The sequence below is a fragment of the Myotis lucifugus genome, unplaced genomic scaffold, assembly GCF_000147115.1.
Source record: "Myotis lucifugus unplaced genomic scaffold, Myoluc2.0 scaffold_289, whole genome shotgun sequence".
NCBI classification, from domain to species: domain Eukaryota; kingdom Metazoa; phylum Chordata; class Mammalia; order Chiroptera; family Vespertilionidae; genus Myotis; species Myotis lucifugus.
In genome coordinates, this window is record NW_005871337.1 from 211,820 (window position 1) to 233,484 (window position 21,665).

Here is a 21,665-nt window from a genome sequence, read left to right on the forward strand (position 1 = left end):
TAATGAGGTGCATTTGACAAGCACAGACATGCTTCTAACAACTCGCTGTCTGTGAGCTGGTAGTACTTTTTGCAAAAATAACTATCAAAACATGAGAAATATTGTAATTGATAAATAATATATGTGCAATAAATGTATATGAAATAAAATAAACATATTTTATGTTAACTTAATATAATAAATAAAATACATACATTTTTATTTATATTTATAGATATTACATATTTTATTTATATTATATATTTATATATTAAATAAATATATATTTATATTAATTTAACATATTAAATAAGATGTTAAAATTTAAAAAACATGATTACTTTAAAACTGTCCAATTTCCAAGTGAAAATGTGATCCTATTAGCAAGCGCCTGCTTATCTCAGGAGCAGGGCATCCTCACAAGTGGCCTGTATGTCACACTGGGTACTTCAGTTACAGGGAGGATGGCCCAAGGAGCCTCCTGGGAAGTATATTTAATTTTTTAAGTAGGTCACCCTGACACTTCTCATTCTAGAAATTTTTACCAGGGTTTTCATTTTAAAACCAGTTTCAAAAAGGATAAAGAATACGTCTAAATAAAATACTTTTATTCTCCTTACCAGAAAGTTCTGCCACTAGACCGGACCTCAGGATACCACTGTGCCTTATACTGTGAGGTATACACGGCGTGCTGGGGATCATGTCAATCTTTGTAACATGTTCAGTGTTATTCAGTAGAAACATGATAAGATGGCATTCATTGATTTTAATTTCTCGAGTTCTCTGGAGGAACACGCACTTGCTAAGGATGCTTGGTTTCATGTGCAGATGACACTGAAGGGTTGTTAGAACTCATTCTCCTGGCATTTCTTCTTCCAAAAACAAAACAAGTACAAGTGTTTGACCACAGGGACCCTCACTTTTTAAGTAAGAATCGATGACTTAAGTAAAACATCTTTAGATGTACTTTTACCTTTTTTGTGAAAATCCTTTGCACAAAATGGTAAATTATCAAATAAAGTATATTTTATTAAGTCAAAACATTTCTAGGTCTTTCTTCAGTAAATAAACATCATATTTATATCTGGTAAAGATTTCATTGTAACTTATTGGTAAGCATTGCATACTTATAACAATAAGAAAAATTCCTTCTGAGCAAGATGTTAAACACTTCTATTCAGTGACATATTTTATTCAATAGATAAGAAATATATTTTCCTTTATAGAAGGTAAAAATTGCAATTCAACACCTGGAGTTGCTTTTAGGTTTGTATTCATATTGAGCAATGATAGAAAATCGGATTTTTACTCTGTGTCCTGGTTTTGTTACTGCTGGGTCATGTGACTTAGGTTAAGTGAAATATTCACAGGAGAACTATACTCCTGTACTTGTTTTTCAGCTTCCGTTTCATGTCTGAATACATCATTTTGATGTATTTCTATGAAACTAAGGAAAGTTAAATGATATCAACACCCCCACTATATCACTGTAAACTACTATCATTTTCAAGTCATGAATATCATCGTGCTAGTTAAAATCTAACTATTTAAAATTGTGTGATAATTATAGAATATCTATGCCATAAATATTCTATTTATCTATAATCTGGTTATCTATTTATTTAATAACATTCCATTTTGCATGGATTAAAGTATTCCTGAAAGTACTACTTGGTTTTATAATCGACTCACAAGTCGATTATAAACTCACAGGCTTGTGGAGAAGAGCTTGGCCTGCAGGCTTGAAATCACGTTCCCTAAGGCCCATCTGCGGGCACAAGAGCAGCCTGGAGTGTGCAGGCAGGGAGAGTGAGGGCACATGCACCCTGTCTTCTGATGTGACTTAAAGGCAGGACTGGCATTTGAAAGTATGACTTGATCAGTTTTTCAACTCAGTTCAACAGGAAGACGTTCCAGAGATCTAGATGTGTGAAACTTCTACTTGTAGAAGTCAGGAGTAAGATTTGTACAAGGATAACAACAAAAACAACACTCTCTGAATGCTTACTGCTTGTCAGATACCGTGCTCAGAGCTTTATATTCCTTATCATGTTTAACTTTCATAGCATTTTATCAGGTCTGTGCCATTTTATGGTGAGTGAACTGATGTTTAATGAATCTGTTAAATTCACAGACATATGGCTAGTGAGGAGTAGGTCAAGAACTTGAAAGACTTTGATTATAAAGCCCCTGCTCTTAACCCTATTCTATCCACTGGGAGGACTGCAGTGCTTGCAGATGGCTTCTAGATGGATGAAGGTTTGATTGTGCTTCCTGTGGTGAGTAGCCTTTAAGATGAGTGCCTGTGAGCCCACCTCCTGGTGTTATTATCATAATTAGCTATTTTTTAATATTAATAATAGGAATAGAGCAATGGGGAGGCCAAACATTATAGCATGGTCATCTGGGCAGCTTCACCAGAATCTACAGCCTCATACTCCCCAGGGAACCACTGGTCCATTCCCTGAAAATCACGGAGAAGAGATCAAAGAAAGGGAGAGATGGGTGCACGCTCAGTGAAGTTGGAGTGATGCACTGGGGATGCTTGCCTGTCGGTCTAGCCTGGGAAACTGATGGAGTCCAACCCCAGCAGGTCCAGGGGTCACCAAAGGTGTGGACAGAGTCGGCGAAGAAGGAAGGACACTGAGGCAGCGTTCAGTCGATCAGCATAGCCAGGTTCTGTCTCCAGGTTCTCCAGCCAGGTTCTGTGTCCATGTTCTCTCGCTAGGTTCTCCAGCCAGGTTCTAGCCCGGATCTCCAGTCAGGTTCTGTCGCCAGGTTGTAGTCAGGTTCTCTTGCCATGTTTTCTTGCTAGGTTCTGTCTCTAGGTTCTGTGTCTAGGTTCTGTCCAGGATCTTTTGCCATGTTCTCTCGCTAGGTTCTGACTCTAGGTTCTCTGTCTCTGGGTTCTGTGTCCTGTTGTCTTGTTACATCTGTATTTATACCAGTTGATTCCAATCCTGTCAATCTCTATTTCAAAGGTTAGGGCGTTTCTTATCTCCATTCCAGGGAGTAAAGATTATGTAGCTTAAGTGTGATTGTTTGTAGTTAAAGTGATTAACTACCCACCTGGCACTTAGTTAAGGGGTTTTATCCCCTCCCTAACTTCAGGGAAAAATCCCTACCTGGGGAAACAACCTTTCTCGGAGAGGTGACCTTGGTTAAAACACATAGCGCCAAGAAGGTGAGCAAACATATTAAGAACAGTATGCCATATATGCCAGGTCCCTTGAAACAGCAAGGATGGACCGGCTCCCGGCAGGAAACAATGGATTGGCTAGAAGGTGGAACCGCTGGAAGTGTGCAAAATCTTGGAAAGTAAAATGCCCAACAAAGAATTCCCTCTCTCTTGCCTTTTGGGTTCCCCCTTCCCTCTTGCTCCATGACCCATGCACTTGACTGCCATGTGGCCTTAAGCAGCTGCATGACCCAGGGCCATGCAGACCCACATGCCATGGACTGCAGCTGGGAGCACAAGCTAAGCCAGCCAGATCCTAGACTGGATTGGACTTATTATGGAGGAGAAATCCTGAGCAGTGACCTTGCTTCTTGCCCCGCTGAGACAAGACTGGACTTCTTCCATGGTGGGATGACAGAGATGGGACTTTAGAGGGAGCCTCCCTTAATTTCACATCATCAATAAAGCTTTCCATGAAACCTCACACTCCCCTGGAGGTGTCAGGAAATTGTTTTTCCCGAGGCACCCCAAGAAGTCCACTTCCACCAATAATACTGGTGCTGATCTTGTTAATTCTTTTTTCTAGACTAACTTGTTTCTAACCAATAGTACATGGCAACGTTGAGTAAATGTCATTCCTGTGGCTGGTTATAAAAGACTTCATTTTCCTAACTGGCTCTCTCTACAGCCTCCTCTGTCTAATCTGTTTGATGAAATGGTGGCCTCATATTGGACAGGGTCACATGGCAAGGAATTTAGAGCAGCTTCAAGCCAACAGCCAGCAAGGAGCGGAGGTTCAGGTCCAACAGCACTCAGGGGCGAATTCTGGCAACAATCCATCAGTGAGCTGGAGAACAGATCCCTCACCACTTAAGCTTTCAGATGAGACCCCAGAACTGGTCACCATCTTGACTGCAGCCCAGGTAAGAGGGCCTGGATTTTTGACTTACAGAAATGGCCAGATGACAAATGGCATTGTTTTACACCACTAAATGTTGGGGTAATTTGTTATGCAGCAGTACATAGCTAAAACTCTTAGTGAGTTATCTAAGTTAATCAAGGCAAGGACTACACTTTATTTTACTTCCTGTATCCAGCAACTAGAAAACAGCTAACTTAGGCCACATGCCTAAGTGAAGAGTAAATAGAAGATTAGATGAAATGACCTGTAAGATCATTTGAAACTTGATATTTTATTATTGTAACATGTAGAATATTATTAGATTGTATAATATGGCCCTATACATTTTATCCAAATAAAAGATACTACAAGTAAAATAACCCCCGATAAGCCTTCCCAGGTGTGTTGAGATAGAATACAGACACAAAAGACCCACCCATTGTAAATATACCGTTTTATAAATTTTGGCAACTGGGCAATATTCATGTAATCAGCATTAAAATCAACATATAGAGTATTTGCAACTCTGGAAAAGTATCCTTGTGCCCTTTCAGTCAAGTGTCTTCCTTGACATCCTAGCTGTCTCTCACTATAGTTTCACATTTTCTAGAATTCCATACATGAAGATGTGTTTTTATACACATTGAGCTGTTCTGCAAATGCACTAGATATAAAGATATCAGACCACATAAAACAGCTGTAATGGAATTTAATATTTTTGTTTTTGACTCATAATTTCACATGTAAATATCTTCAGTAGATTCTATTTTCTAAAACTCCTCATAAATCCCAATTTCTTTTCCCTGTGAACATGGAGAGAAAAATAAGAATAGCTTTTGTACGATAGCAAACTCTTCAGCAGTGGCCATTCATCAGCTTGTTTTTTTTAAACTGAAAGAATGTTGGGGCTATAGTGAACCAGAAAGGGATTTTACATTTAAAGTTAGAATTGTCTAGATTTTGCTACAACTTGGCTCTTTTACATTGGTTCTCTCTGATTAAATTTTCAACTGCAACACAATGAGGCTGCTTTCAAAAGCCTGGTCTTTCTTCCCGTGGCCTGTAAGAGACATGCAGTCTTCCAATAAAAATGTTACACACGTTTCCTTGAATGTAGGGTTGATGATGGATAGATGGAAAACACTATGGACACACTCAACAAAAACCCACAGTCGTCACTCTTTGCTGGGAGTAGCTGCATCAGCCGACTTTGAATTTGGGCAACCTTTCATTGAACAAATACTTATTGAATTCTCACACCCAGTGAGCTAGGCATTGTGTGAGCTCTATCAGGTGTTCCTTCTCTGCCTGGGGGAAAAGACTAGCAGTGACTAGCGCACCTGCAGGAGTCAGCTAAGTTGGATACGCCTTGATATGCTCAGAGCATAGAGGCTCCACTTTATGTTGATGGTTTCTAAGTAGAGCCCAGACGGTACCTGCTGTCCACCCCAGTTTGTGGATGCCATAGCTAACTACTTACAGTCACACTCACTCCCCAGTGTGGACAGGGAAATGGAAGAGGCAGTCTCTACTTGCAGAGGCTTACATGAGCACAAAGGTCCATGTGCAATCAGACTCAGGTAGAGGTCAACTGGGTTAGGACTTGACTAAATTCAGTGGCCACAGGACAAATAACACAACTTCCGGAGTCAGGGTTCCTTCCAATGTAAATGAGTCCTTTATCTATAAGGAGCTGGGAAGCAGGACCACTCCGGTTACTTCAAACATTTCAGCGAATGTCTTAATTGAGAGCAACAACAGAAAGATTGTAAGGAAAAGCTGCTGGGCACCCCTTCTAGGGTTTCCCAACAAGCGGCCAACATGACTCCACCTCCTCTGGCCTCTCAAAAGCAGACTATGGAGTGAAGTGAGAGAGCGTTATGGAGGCAACCACATGTCTTCCAAGATGGCAGGGCGGCGAAGGGGTTGACTATGTTCTCTCCTCCACACGGACTCCACACACATACCCGAGAAGCAGCCCTAAGACGTGGAAGAGGAGGGAGTCGGGCCCTTTCCAGACAGGACACTAGTGTCTCACTCCAAACATGACCTTGTGAGCTACAGAAATGTGCAGGCGAGTCTTGACCATGACCACAGTGATGAGATTCTGGAACAATCCACCAAGTGGCCCCTAGAATTTGGGGAAACATGTGAACACTGAGATGATTGCCCTTTCCATTCCAGAATGTTCGAAGGCAGGATCCTGGCTGCCACAGCCTCTCCAAGCAGAGCAGGGAGAAAGGACAGCAGACAGGCACACTGCATTCCCTATGGCTCAGTGCACCCCACAGGAAGTAGCTTGCTGTCTTTTGGGAATCCTACTGAAAAGAGCCACCTGACAAAGGAAGAGAGCCCGAGCAGATGGAGGAAGTGAGGGGCTGACCTGGGGTAGCTAAAATGCACATGCCCCTTGTCAGACACCTGAAGACACAATAGGGATGGCTTGGGGGAGGGGCAGGGCTGCAATGAACCTGTCAGTGCCCAGCAGGCAGCAGCTGCTTCCCGGACAGGGGCACTCACTGCCAGGCTCCGGAAACCAAACGTAGGCCCAGAGCTGCAAGTCAGGCCTGAACTGAAAGGAAGGGAGACATTTTGAATTTTATTAGATTCAGGACAGCGTGGACATTTTAATAACTTCAAATAAATTTTAATTATTGAAATTAAATTTTGTTTATAACTGAAGTCCTGAAAAGCAATGATCTCTGCCTAACATGTATCCAACGGCAAGGCCCAGAGGCTGGAGGGTGTGGCTGAGAAAGAAAAGGAAATGTGTGTTGTGCTTATACTGGCTTTGAGTTCAGGCCAGTGAATGAAATAATTGCATAAGGATTACAGATAATGCACGTTAAATGCCTACCATAGTACCTGGCACACTGGAAATGAGTTTAATAAATATGAGTTATTGTTCGTTTTATTACCATGTCCCTGGCACTGTTACTTTCCTTACATACATTACCTCTAATCCTTCCAATAAATCTACAAGGTGCCTATTATTATATTTAGTTTGCAGAGGAAGAAAAAGAGGAACGGACATGGAAGAGGCAGCCTCTACTGCAGAAGCTCATCAAAGGGAACCAGATGGTAGGAACAGTTCCAACGGAGATGGCACCAGGTGGTATGGGGCCCGCTCCCCAGCTCTGCCTACGCACAGACTTTCCTCAAGGACCTGGCCCCCAAGTAGGACTCAGCTACCCAGGTGCAGGGGAGGGAGCTGTACAGGAAGCTCCGAGTTGCTGATGGAGAGCAAGGGAGGGAGCAGCAAGATCAGAGCAGTGAAACCCTGAAGACAGCAGGAAGCTAAGGGATGTAAGCCAGGAAGTGGGCACTGCTATGTAGGGATCTCGACACAGGACCCAGAAGTGAGGGATTGCTGTCCAACAGTCCCCAGTGCCTGATCATGCACATCTATGAGCTCTCTGACCTGCAGTGTCCTCACCTGTAATGCCCCTGAACATCCTCATCTTGAACATGGGAAAAAGATAACGCCTGCCTCATGGAGCTACACTGAACTGCTGAGTCGCAAAGTGCCACCTACATCTCCACTAGGAACCCAAACACTGAATATGTCAGTCATCTCTTCCCCATGCTTGTGAAAATGAACAACTAATTATATTACCATCAATTAAATTTTTTCTCTTCACTTTGATGTTAGGCATCAAATTAAAAAAATGTTCTTTGCATTACTCTAAAGACCTTCAACTGGATGTTTAGATTTCTATTTCTGCCCTAGCCAGTTTTGTTCAGTGGATAGAGCTTTGGCCTATGGACTGAAGGGTCATGGGTTGGATTTCAGTCAAGGGCACATGCCTGAATTTCGGGTTTGATCCCCAGTAGGGGGTGTGCAGGAGGCAGTTGATCAATGATTCTCTCTCTTCATTGATGTTTCTATCTTTTTCTCCCTCTCCCTTCCTCTCTGAAATCAATAAAAAAATACATATTTAATTTTTTTCCTATTTCTAGTATTGATTCTAACAAAGGCAAAGGTGGAAAAATACAGTAGGGATGTCAGGATGGAGAGGGCAAAGGCTGACTGTGGAGGCTTCATCTGAAGTTCCTGGCGACAGTAATTACAGGCTTGGAGCTTCTGGCAATTACAGCTCAAGTGTGCTGTTTCCTTTTCCTCTGTAAATCTGCAGTGACATGGGGACCTTGTCTACATATCAGAAATGACCCAGATCTGACAGCACGCCCTCTTCCCCTAAGTGAGTGTTTGCACTTCCTTACATACATGGCAAGGAAAAGAGAGGGAGAGAGAGGAAGAGTTAAGGTATAGGGGGAAATAGAAGGAGGTCATCTTGAGAGGCAGCAGGATGATACAGCGGGAAGGGTCCCGCTTGACCTAGGGTCCATTCCTCACCTGGTCTTCCAGGGATGAGACGGATGGTCAAGCTCATGGGCAGCCACGGAGCAGCTCCCCTCGAGTGGTCTGTGAGATATGTGGGATTTATCTAATACCAGAGGCCGGCTCTGAAGGAGGTGCTGGGGAAGCCAAGTGCAGAGGCCAAGGGACTTCCCGAACTTAGGACTCAACTCTTTAATCAAGTTCTGATACAGAGAGAGTCCACCTTAGCAGCAGCCATGGGGAGGGCTCCAGGAAAGGGGAACCAGGAACGAAGATAGCAGCTGGCCCAGGACAATGTGGCCGTTCCTCCCAGGAGGAGGAAGCTAGAAAGAAGCCCTTCAAGACCGACTGAAAGTGGATGAATGGGGAATGGGAGTCCTTGCTCCTGTTGTTCTAAAAGAATCCCTTCAGAGGTAAGAATGATACCCAAGGTTCATTTTCTTTCTAATCTTTCTCTCTTGTGATTAAATGATTTTTAAGGAATTCTTTAAAAAATATAACGATGCAGATCTAAAATTTGGCTTTTCCCAAAATCCATTTACATAGATCTCAGAAGTCAATTGAATTTAAATGCTTACCTTTAATAACTGAATCAGCAATGTTTTTACTCTTTAAGAGGTTTGGGAAATAAAATTAGTCCAGTATTATAATAACTACATTTACTATTTTCCCCCCCAAAATACCAATTTTGAAATATTTCAATGGATCGTTGACTTCTTATATGTGTGTCACTCTAGCACATACTGTGCACACAGAAGTTCACTGAACTGGTTCCTCTCCTTGCCTGGGTGGGCGGGGCAGGAGGAGATGGCATCCTAACGTCTGTGTTTACTCATGGAATGTGTCACTCTTGTCATCATATGTCAAAGGCCAAGGCACATTGGAAGCATGGAGGCAGAACTACATTGATGATGGAGAAGAAAGACAGAGAGAGACTCAAGAAAATTATAACTTTCTTTGACACAACAGCTTTTGGGTCTGGTTGGTACCAAGCTCCAATTCCAAGCGATACTACTTAATGAGGCTGATAGTGCTACCTTCTTCAGGCACCTTCAATATCTGGCTTGAATCATAGGACAGTCAGGTGCCAGCGGTAGAGCCTATGGGTGGGGTGTATCTGAGAATTCAAACTCACAGACTGGGAAACAATGAAGTCGGGGAAAGAGGGTGGGGATGACAGTTACGTTTTTCTTTGGTGCTTTACCTGATGAAATCATTTCACTGCATCCATGGAATGCGGGGAGAAGGAAGCTATAAAATGAAATTGGAGAAAATTCTCAGAAATATAATGGCCCTTGAAATGGGCATCAGTTTGCATCCAGAGTTCAGAGAACATCTATTATAGAAACAATATTATGCTTGCATGGAAATGCATTTGTCGTTGATTAAAACAGAGTCCCCTGATAAAATCTTGTGGGACACGCTCTATAGGAATTTGAAGAGTGACATGATCGATGAAAATTGAGAATTGTTTCAGGTTCACACGGAGGGCACCATATAATCATAATGGTGATGGCTTGCATTCATAAAGGATTTTAGTTTTCAAAGTGCTTTTCTGGCCATCATCTCTTCTGATTCCCACAGCTGCCCTCATCCCCATTTCAGAAAAATATAAAGGAAAGAAAACTTTTATATCTTTCTCAAATAAGTGATGATGTATTTGAGAGGATTGTATAACATTGCACTTTTCTTGATACCCACAATAGTCTACTGGCTTACAGCATTTATAAAATGATGTATAAAAGTGAGAGCTAGTGAAAACTAAATAAAATTTAGAAGATGAAAATGTTCTAGAAGAAATAGGTACAGTGAAAGAATAAACTATGGAATATGTGTGTATACTTGATATGGGAGGTGGGACAGGAAATTTTTTGCATAATACAGCTTAGGTAGCTTCCTTATTCTTGGAGATATTTCTTTTGAACTATGTGGCTACCATCTCAAATTGCATGTGTCAAAAGTAACCCTCATATCTCAATTTTCCTGTCTCTAATGACAACTTGGTTTGATTTTGGCCACCTCTTTTGACTACATTTATCTACATCTATAAAATCAGTCACCTATCTTTTTTTTTTTTAATCCTCACCCAAGGATATTTTTTCCATTGATTTTTAGAGAGAGTGTAAGGGAGAGGGAGAGATAGAAACACCGATGTGAGAGAGACACATTGATTGGTTGCCTCCCACATGCCCCCAACCAGGGCCAGGAGCCTGTAACCAAGGCACGTGCCCTTGGCCAGAACTAAACCCAGGACTCTTCAGTCCACAGGCCAATGCTCTAGCCACTGAGCCAAACCAGCTAGGGCCAGTCACCTATCATTTTTTTCATTCCCCTTACAGCTGTCTCCACCTTAATGGAGGCCTTCGCATACTCAGCCCACACTGTCCTTCAGTCTTGTCTGATTTCCAATACACCTCAGCTCCTGTAACACACCACCAGGGAGCTCTTTTCCTCACAATATTCACCAGATTCCTGCTTTTTTTTCTCCCCAACATAAAAAGAACTTCACCTGCCTTTTAGAATCACGGAGGGCACCATATAATCATAATGATGATGGCTTGCATTTGTAAAGGATTTATCATTATATGCAATGCCACCCAAGTTCTGAACACCCTTTTTCTTTTTCAATGAGCCTGGTCCTCCAGCCCCTCTAATGTTTAGTGATCTCTCCTTCTTCAAGCCCTCTGCATGTCTTTCCATCACATGGAAAGCAAAGTCTCCGTGTTGTTGCAAATATTTCTTTGTTAAACTCTACTCAATGATCACTTGCATGATTAGGTTCTCTGTTGAAGGCCATCCTTTATGAATACTACATGGCTCAGACTCTGTGATATTCAGCAGAATCTTCATTGTGTAGTATCTTGTACTGATCCACACACATTAATCTGTGTCTTGTTATGTATCTGCTGGCCTCTGACCACCCCGGGGCGCCCAGCAGTGATGAAATTGGGTGGATCACTTTAATTAATAACTATACCCAAAAGGACAAAAACAGTGTCAGAAAATAAATACACTCCTTCATGGGAACTGCTCCTTCTTTAAGTGCTGAGACTATGACGGGGAATAAGATAACCCCACTGCCTACACTGCTGAGCTCATGGTCTACCCCATGGAGGAAAAACAGTAACACCCTCAATGGAGGGTGCTGAACGCCTACCACCTTTTAAAGTCACAGAGAAAAATAAAACGGGAGAGTTGATCAGTCTTGATAAGGAAAAAGCTCACAAATGAAACAATCCCTTTGGCTTCGTGAGAGGGTGGATGAGTATTTCAGTTTCCCATGTGGTCCCACAGGAACCAAAAGTAGTCCAGCTTGACATGAACTAGGAAGATCAGGGAAATGCTGGCTTTTCAAGTTGGCAGCTGCAGGCAAGATAATTTATAATTCAATGATATATATTTTTATATTCATCAAACACTGTACGCTTAGCATCATTTGATATTTAAATAAAAATGAATAATTGCAATTACCCTAATAAGCATATAAAATAGCTGGAAGAACTTTAAAATTTTGGTTATTCACTAACAGAACAAAAAATTATGCTAATTTCAGACAATTCTTTAAATTTATACAATAATAATGAATTTAACTTGCAAATGTTTGGTAGTCCAAGCCATCACAGAAGATCTGCTTAGTGGATGCATTTTCTTTATGCATTAAAATGCATTATGTACAGATTTTTGTAAGATAAAGACTTATTTGGGAATGCTAAACCATAGGAAAAATGAAAGACAACGTTAGAATAATGATTTCAAAAGAGCTATGTCAGTCGCATTTCACTTACAAAAACTTCACTGTAGTATTAATACCAGTTTAATGTTGATAAAGAACATTATTTAATTCTCATCCCAAATATAAGTATTTTAACCAGCTCATGTTCATTTTTCAACATTCTATGCACTGTTTTCCCAATCACTATAGAGACAAAAAATGAAAGCATCTCTAATGCGAAAAAAATGATATTAATTTAATCATATAATTAATTTAGAGGCATTCAAAAGCCACATTAAATGGAGGCTATATTTCCAATCATCAGTGAAACAGGCAATCAACAGACTTTCAAAAGATGACTTCTCATTTTTTCCTGTGCACATATTGATTGACATTTAGAGGGGAGAAGAGCAAGAAAAACACCCACAGAAATAATGATCAGGTAGATAGAAATTAAATAAAGTGAACATAGTCTTACAGAAATGAGTGAAGAAAACTCTATAAAAAAGAAGCAAGCCGTGTTAGATGTATGAAGAAGATTAAAATGAATGGACAATGCAAACAATAGACTGAGTAATTAGGTCGCAGGTAAATGGTGCAGTTTGAATAGAGTGGGGAGGGAGCTGAGGTCTTAAGCACCCAGCCTTTTCCATCCCTTCAAAAGACTGGGTGTTAAATAAACAAAATAAGGGGCCACCTTGAGTGTAAATGTAGGTGGGAGGAATTGCAGGGAACAGAAGTATAATCATGTTTGAAGGCAAATAATAAAAAAATAGTAGGAAAAAAAGTAGTTGTAGATAAAAAATAGAATAGAATACATAAAAAATGAATAGAATACATAATACAACCTTGAAGAAGGTTGAAAGATGTGGAACAGAGAACAGGTGGAGGGGTGAGGGTTAGGAGAACACCTCTTACTTTGAGTTCAGAGGAATTTGGAAGAAGGAAGAGATGGATGTGCAAAATCCCAAGTGGGGAAGAGGATGAGGACAAGGTCGTATGCTGAGAAATCGGGGGACAGGGGTTGACAAGTTTAAAAAAATCATGGTTCCCTGGCTCATGTGGCTTAGTTGATGGGACGTCATCCTGTACATCCAGAGATCACTGGTTCGATTCCTGGTTGATTCCTGGTTGGGGCACATGCCCAGGTTGCTGGCTTAAGGTGTGCAGGAGGCAGCCAATTGGTTTTCTCATCAATGTTTCTCTCTCCCGCGCTTCCTCTCTCTTTCTCTCTCTAAAATAAATAAAAACATATTTTTAAAAACTATGGCAATAATTACAGAGAATACACACGGAAATGTGAAAGATGATAAAGTAATCCTATCACCAGAGTAAGATTCAACATGAGAAAGCTGATGAAGTAACATCTCATTTATATGTTAAAAAAGGAAAACCATGGAACAATCTCAATAGAAGGAAAGCACACTGAATAAAATACAATGTCTATTGGATAAAAATTCCCTTAGAAAAGAAAGGAAGTTAAATTCTTTAACTTGATAAAGAATAGCTATCAACATGTAAAGTAAGTACAGTACTTTATGGGGGTATTTAAAAAGTATTAAAGTATTGCCATAAAGTCAGGACTATAATAAAGATCCATCTATCCAAACTTCCATTAATATTAAAATTGGTAAGGAAGAGACAGACTATATTTGTAAAGTATAAGTTTGTGCGCGCGCGCACACACACACACACACACACACACACACACACACACACAATGGAATACTACTCAGCGTAAGAAGGATGAGATACTGCCATTTGTGACAACATGGATGGATCTTGACAGTATCATGTTAAGTGAAATAAGTCAGACAGAAAAGGACAAAAACCATATGCTTTCACTCATATGTGGGATATGAAACAGAAAGCAGCAAGCAAACTAACTACACAAACTCACAGACACAGACAACAGTGTGGTGGTTACCGGGGGAAGGGGAGCAGGGTGAGGATGAAGAGGGTTAAGGGGGGTCAAATGTATGGTGATGGAAGGAGACTAGATTTGGGGTGGTTGGCACACAATGTAATATATAGGTATTATATTATAAAACTGTGCACCTGAAACTTATGTAATCTTATTACTCCATGTTATACCAGTAAATTTAATTTTAAAAAAAGGTTAGAGAGGAAGAAGTAAAAATAATCCCAAAGAATTAGTATCAGAACTACAGAGATACTTTGTGTAATATCAACCTACAAAATCAATAATGTGCCCTTATATGATAAATGACTGATTTGAGAGAAAAAGTGGAATAAAAAACACTCTTTCATAATAGCAAATTAAAAATAAAGTACCAGGAATGTTCAACAAAAGATGTGCAAGCTGTCCTTCAGAAATGCAGAAACATCACTGAGGGACTGCAGCAGACCAGGAAAAGCAGAGTGCAAGAGTATCCTGCCATGTGGTTGGATGCAGGACAGCCGATATTGCAATATGCCCATTGTCCCTGAATCAATCACAAATTGACTTCGATTTCAACCAAACTCTTAAAGTTTCCCACACAATTAGAGAACCTGACTCTAAAGTTTATAACAGAGTAAACTTTGAAGAGTTGAGACATATTTCAATTTAGAAGGAAAGAACAAAGTTAAGACTTACTCCCTTCCAGAAACCAAGGTTAATTTAAAACTGTGTCAATTGAGTTATATGGAGTGGAACAAATAGATTACTGGAAGATTAGAATCCATAGACGCATTAGATAGATAGATGATAGATAGATAGATAGATAGATAGATAGATAGATAGATAGATAGATGATAGATAGATAGACGGATGATAGAGATAGGTAGGTAGATAGATCAGTTATGTTCCAGAAACATCATGCCTCTCATATGTTCTAGAGGAAGAAGTTACATGGCTCCATAATGGAGTGGATGTGAGGAGTAAGGGCACCTGTGAAACAGGCATCATTCTTCCCATTATAAAGATGAATAAACCAAAGCTGGAGAGGAATTAAGTAATCCAAACAACATCAAATGGGGCAAAGTCAGAATTCTAACAGAAACTGTACACCAAAATGTGCTTTCTCTCTATAGTAAGAAATGAGCTAATACTTTGAGACACATACCAACTACCAGCATTACATTTCCTTACCACTTGACAGACTAATGAATATAATACAATTAGCTAAACATCTTGTGAAATCAGTCTATTCATGAAAATTCTCAATATAAATTTTCAAACAATCAAGCAGCAGTAAAAAAAATAAAGGGCCTATTTTCCTAGATCTTGAGGAAGAGTATAGTCTAGAAAAAAATGTTATTTTATAAGCTGGCACCTGTGTGATATTTTGAAAAGTGTCATTAAATTTATTTCAAGTCTATTTATTGTTAAAGCTGACATTAGAAATACCTATAAATATACTTTTAGAGTGATATGATTGTTGGGAAGTATTACTCTTTCATTTACAAATTCGTTGCAAATATAACTTTAATAACTATTGTCCTCACTCTGAGTGACAGCAGGGGAGAGCACTTTAGTCCTAATTGGACCATCTCTCCCCACTGCTGTTATCCATAATAATTACAATTAAATAATCATCATTAGCTCATCCATTAGAGGATTACTAACATTTTAAGAATCTGCCCAGTGCCTCCAACAATGAGCTTTCCCACGGAGGCAACTGGAATTGTGTTTCTTTGAATGTACTGCTCAAATGGACATTTCTTTTGTCCAGGCTGGGCCTGAGCTCCATGAGAAAGTGATCTGGGCCATGTCCACAGAACACTTTGAGTCTGGGACAACTAGCCACAACCAACAGCAGAGCAGCTCCCAGAGCACCACTGAGTGAAATGCACACCCACCAATAGCAGAGAAGCTTCCCATAGCCCCACTGAACTAAAGGCACTGCAGGGAGCAGTTCCAGGCACAGAGTCAAGAACAGACAGAGAGCTAGGGTGCCATAGGCATGGTGAGCACTCAATAGACAGGAAAGACAGGAAGTCACCTGAAACCTGAACTAGGACACAAAGTGGTCCTAGGCCACATCCCAGCAGACTCAGAGCAGGATGTTAGGCTCGATTTTGCTCTGGAAATCATGAAAAAAGCCACTGGAAGTGTCTCAAGGACAAAAATTACCATTTCAACATGGCATGCCAGCTAGCCTTGTGGGAACCATAATTCTAACTTTGCTCACCATTATGAAAGCTATGAATTTTGAGTAATGCATTTTGCCCATTTTATAAATAAACTAGAGGCCTAGTATATGGATTCATGTACTGGTGGGGTCCCTCGGCTTGGCCTACAGGGATTGGGCCAAAATTGGCTCTCTGACATCCCCCTAGGGGTCCCGGATTGAGTGAGAGTGCAGGTCAGGCCGAGGGACTCCACTGGTGCATGATTAGGGTCGGGGAGGGACTGAGGGAGGGCTCCAGGGTGTGTCCGGCCCATGTCACCCAGTCCCACCCCATCAGTTGGACCCCAACAACAAGCTAACCTACTGGTTGGAGCATCTGCCCCCTGTAGTTAGTGTGTGTCATAGTGACTGGTTGAACAGTCGAACGAATGGTCGGACACTTAGTATATTAGGCTTTTATCATATAGGATGGCTGGACCTCACATGCAGGGAGATTTTATCAAGGCCAGTTCCCCAGGCTCCCAGACCTGTCTATTGTTCTCAGAGGGACAGTGGTGTCTAGGAAACTAAATTTTAAATGTGCATATGTTATTTATTTCTGTATTTATAAAAAGACAAGAAATACTGAAGAGAGAAAGAAATGAAACCCTCAAATGTACATTTATTTTTTGAAAGAAGACTTTGATCCACAGGCTAAATGTATTGAAAGAGTTAAATATAACTAGTTATGATCAATGTTATTTTCATCCTGTGAATTAAAAGCACCAGAGATGGGGCCAAATGGTTGACTTCATGATATAAATATTTAAACAATATTTTAAAATGTATGTTGCAGTTTATAGAGAATTAAGAAGGTGTAAAGAGATACAAGCAAAAATAGCATTAGCTTGAAGATAAAACTATTAGGTAGAAATCTATTTTTGATTACAGTTGCTTATGGATAATTAAAAACAAAACACAGTTCCTCTTTCTAAAAAGAACTTCTGAAAATAACCTTCTAGGAAGGGGCTACCTCCTAAACATTACCTCAGAGGCACCAATAGGCAGCACCATTCAGTCAATGAGGTTATTGCTTAGTAGAATTATTTAAGTAAATCATAGGAAAATAGCTCCCATTCTCACATCGTATTATTACCTCTTCAAGACAGTGTATGCCGGCAACCCTATAAAATTGGTGATTGTAATTCATTTGTATCTTGAGAACTTTGGGAGTTCTGGGCTAAGCCAAGGACCGCCAACGTGGGCTTTATGGACTTAGAACTTCACATTTACTTGCAAAGAGTTGAATTCACAGCTGTTAACGGGAAAATGATCCTAGTCCCCTAGTTCCTAGAAGGAGTGGATGTATCTGAGGCATGAAGGGATAAAATACAACCACGCTTAGTATAAAAAAATTCCTTATCACCTCAGACCATAAAAGGTGGTATTATCTACAAAGAGAAATGCTTTGTTGGAAAACACAGTTGCCCTTAATGACGTCACCTCAGAATGTGAAGCCTGTTTGCCAACATGATATAGGCAACTTCCCTGAATACCCATTGCGGACAGAACTATGGAGTCCATTAATTTCCCTAAAGTCTTCAATATTCTGTTTACTGTTCAGCCTGTACCCCAGTCCACAGGTATGAGATCCATGAAGTGAGCACACACTCTATATGTCAGCATGCCCCCAACCTGCCTGCCACTGGGACTCAGTCATGGCACCGGTCCAGGCTCCAGACTCATCAGAACCCAACTTCCAGCCCAACACACCAACGCTTAAAATGAGGAGTCTAGGATGCATTATCTTCCACAAGTGAATCCAGGGTTTGGAGAATGTGTCTGTGGTTAGCCCATCAGCACCAGCCACAAGTTGGTTAACTTTCTCTACCTCTTCCCCCTAAAATACTACATTTTAGATTATTTTTGCATCCTTTTCTCATTTGAAAACCGAGGTCTGTTTTCCATTTCAGTGGTTCCCTTTCAGCTTCACCATATTTTTCTTCAGATCTGAGGTCTGAGATTGCTGCCGTGTTCCAGGCGGTGAGATGCCTTGCATGGAAACTTCCCCCATCACAGTCTGTTCATGGGGCCCATGACAGTAAGTGGCAGAATACAGTTGCTCCCCCAGGTCAGATACCAGTGTGAACTTTAATCAGAAATATAGGAAGATGCTCTCGATGAATAAGAAATGAAGAAATTCATGGCCACCAGGGGGAACAGAATTTGCAGTGAGTTTGGCTCCAACCTTGGTCTATTTCTCCACTGACTTGGCTATCCCATGTCCAAGTTCCAGTAACTACGTTTCTTTCATTCCAGTCACTTGAGGCTCAGTCTTGACAACTTGCCACATGCCTGGCTTCCTCAAGGGGAGGGGCCATGCCAAATAGGGCAGCCTCCCCAGCACCTCGTTTCTGTCACTGTCTTGCTTTTTGTCACAGGCCCACTCTGGACGTGCACATGGCTGGCTTCCCCAGCCTTCCTTTCCACATGTTACAGTAAAACTCACATGCCTTTTCCTTTTCCCCTTTTCCTCACTCCACCCACCTGACATATTCCCAACGTCCCTAGAAACCCTTAGTGTCGTGTGCCAAGTCACACGGTACCCTAGGCACATGCTCTTGTCAGATCTTAGAAAAACAGAAAATGAAACTCTTCCCAGTGCTGAGCTTCAGTTCACATTTTCCCATGCGAAGAAGAGCCGGTTTCATCCCTCGCCTGTAGATCCATCCTCTACCAGTGACAAAAGACGCCATTCTACGGTGACTGCGATCTTAAATGGTCTTTGGCATGTGGCCTTTAGAAAGGGCCTCTTAAAGCTGCAGATACATTACGAACAGCGCATTGTCCTTCTATACGTACTATTTACCTATCCCTTCAGAGAGTTCTGGAAGCTTTCCTCTTTCCAAAACTGTTACTGTTCCTCAGTCTCTGCTACTTGGTTTAGTTCACCAGTTTTCAAGGTAAGGAAATGGGAATCACTGGTGATTTTTGGTGCCTTGTTGGATGGCGATCACATTGCTTAACCAGCCAGGCCTGCACTACTTGACCATTGTACTGTGGATTCATCTTCGCTAAGGACGTCACATTTCATCCTTACACATTTTTAAAAATATATTTTTATTGACTTCAAAGAGAAAGGGAGAGGGAGAGAGAGAGAAATATCAATGATGAGAAAGAATCATTGATCGGCCACCTCCTGCACGCCCCCTACTGGGGATCAAGCCTGCAACCCTGGCATGTGCCCTTGACTGGAATCGAACCTGGACCTTTCAGTCTGCAGGCCAACATTCTATCTGCTGATCCAAACCGGCTAGGGCCTTACACATTTTTAAAATCCCGTGTTGGATGATATTATCTTTATAAATTATGTATATCAACTTTAGCAAAGCGGGTTGAATGTTCATTACTGTTTATTACAATATTTATCAGCAAAGTGATTCAAAATCATTAGCAATGCCTGTTCTTAGCATGTGGCAGACATTTGCTTAACATCCCTGTGCTCAATGTTTACAAAATTGTGATCAAGTAATTCTTTCTATGACTTCCTGTTACTGGCTGTCCTGTGCTCTATAAAATAGCTTGAATATGGTGGTATCAAAGATCCACCGAATCATGCATAAAATGCCTTCTTGCCCTGGCTGAGTAGCTTAGTTGGTTAGAGTGTCATTCCAATATGTCCAGGTTGTGGGTTTGATCCTTCATCAGGGCACATACAAAAATCAACCAATGAGTACATAACCAAGTGGAACAACAAATAGATGCTTTTCTCTCTCTCTCTCTCCCTCTCTCTCTCTCGCTCTCTCTCTCTCTCTTTCTCTTCATTCCCCCCTCTCTCTAAAAAAATCAATGAATAAAAACATTTAAGAAATTCCTTCTTCATGTTTGCATTCCAGAGGTGGCATCACTATGAGCTCTCTCTCAGGCTGCAAACAGTACAATCATGGCAAGTTACCTCCTAAACTTTAAGGAGCTCAAGAGAACAAAGTATCCTTCAGTTCACTACAGATCTGGCTCCCGGGGGACCTGGGACGACTGGTATTCACTGCAGTATTTGGGTATCAGATGTGAGTTGCCATCAATATTCCTGAAGACAAAGAACAGAAAATGACTCTGGATGTCTTGATCAAAAAATGACCTTCATGGAGAGGTGATGGGTGGCAAACAGAATCAGTGGGGATGAGGGTGATCCAGACTTGAATATGTTCTGCAATCCAAGGGAGCCTGGTGGGTAGAACCTCCCAAAGACTGTTTTTAAACTACTTCTAAACTGTTCCTGCTCCTTCATGATTTGTCCATTAATAAATAAACACCAGAGGCTGCTCATAGGGCTGAGAGGAGGGCAATGTGGGTCCCTCATCCACCAGGTTCTCAGAAGGTAAATATGTTTCTGCTTCGGGAGTGGTACGTTCCAGCCACAGATGTTCCCAGAAACCGGCCCAGTGGCATTTATTGGATGTGGATCTGTGAGGGACACCGGACTTTCTCCGTTTGCGTTCAAGAGTACCATGTCTCCCTTGTCTTTCCCTTCCTTTAAACCTTGACATCTCTAGTACGGCTTCTGAATTACTTTAGTTGTTGCCAAGGACTTTGCAATTTTTGTTGTTTTTTTTGTTGTGGTTTTACATTTTAGAGTTGATGCGGAAGACTTCATATTCTGGCCAGGCGGTTCTATGGGTGGTCATGCTATTGTCCTGTAAACCGGATGCAAAGTTCCCATTGTCATTTCCCACGTGCAGGATTCTCACCGACTGTGTTTCCCAGTTCATCAACTTAAAATTTTCCAGCTTCAAGATTTTCTGCAGGAACATTGTCCATTAGGGCGAACGTTTTCAAAGGATTTCATTTCTAACATTTTGTAATGTTCTAAGGCAGTTTCAGAATGTAGGTTCCTTCAGACCTTGGGTGTCAGTATCCAGGAAACTTGCTTAGATAAGATGTGAGACGTTAGACATTTCCTCAATCAACAGGCATGGTTACTACAGACTGGGTGTCCATTTTTCCTAAACTTGAGCTGCAGAGGTTTTACATGTCTGTGTTTTCTCTATAGTTACTGTCACAATTATAGAAGATCCAGTGTTGAGGAAAAGAATAACGCCAATACCTTTTTATCACAAATTGTTTAACCAGAGAACATTAAATACACTCACGTGTTTAGCCAGTTCCTGGCACAGAGTAAACACAGAATAAATGGGAACTGGAGAAGTTTCGTTTAGCAGGAAAATAGAGACAGTAGGTATAGAGCTTCTGGGAAACTCTTAAGGACTAAGCCTGATGCAGATTCCACGGCTTCTGTGAGGAGGCTGCAGAGAAATGGGCCATGGGGAGCAGCTCCACTGATCCCTGTTCCCAGCCTCACAGACCAGGCTGTGCTTGCCCCATCACTTAATCTTTCAGTGCTAGTACTCTGAGGTTTTTACCCAGAGATAAGCATAATCACCTCATTAGTGAGACTCTTTCTCTACCTTCTCTGGAATCGAGATTCTGCAGTGTCCGGA

The 21,665-nt window shown here is 41.2% G+C and overlaps 1 pseudogene; it reads left to right on the forward strand.

The window, feature by feature from the left end:
* Positions 1 to 3,900: 3,900 nt before the first annotated feature.
* LOC102440318 overlaps positions 3,901 to 21,665 on the forward strand; it is a 64,323-nt pseudogene continuing 46,558 nt past the window's right edge.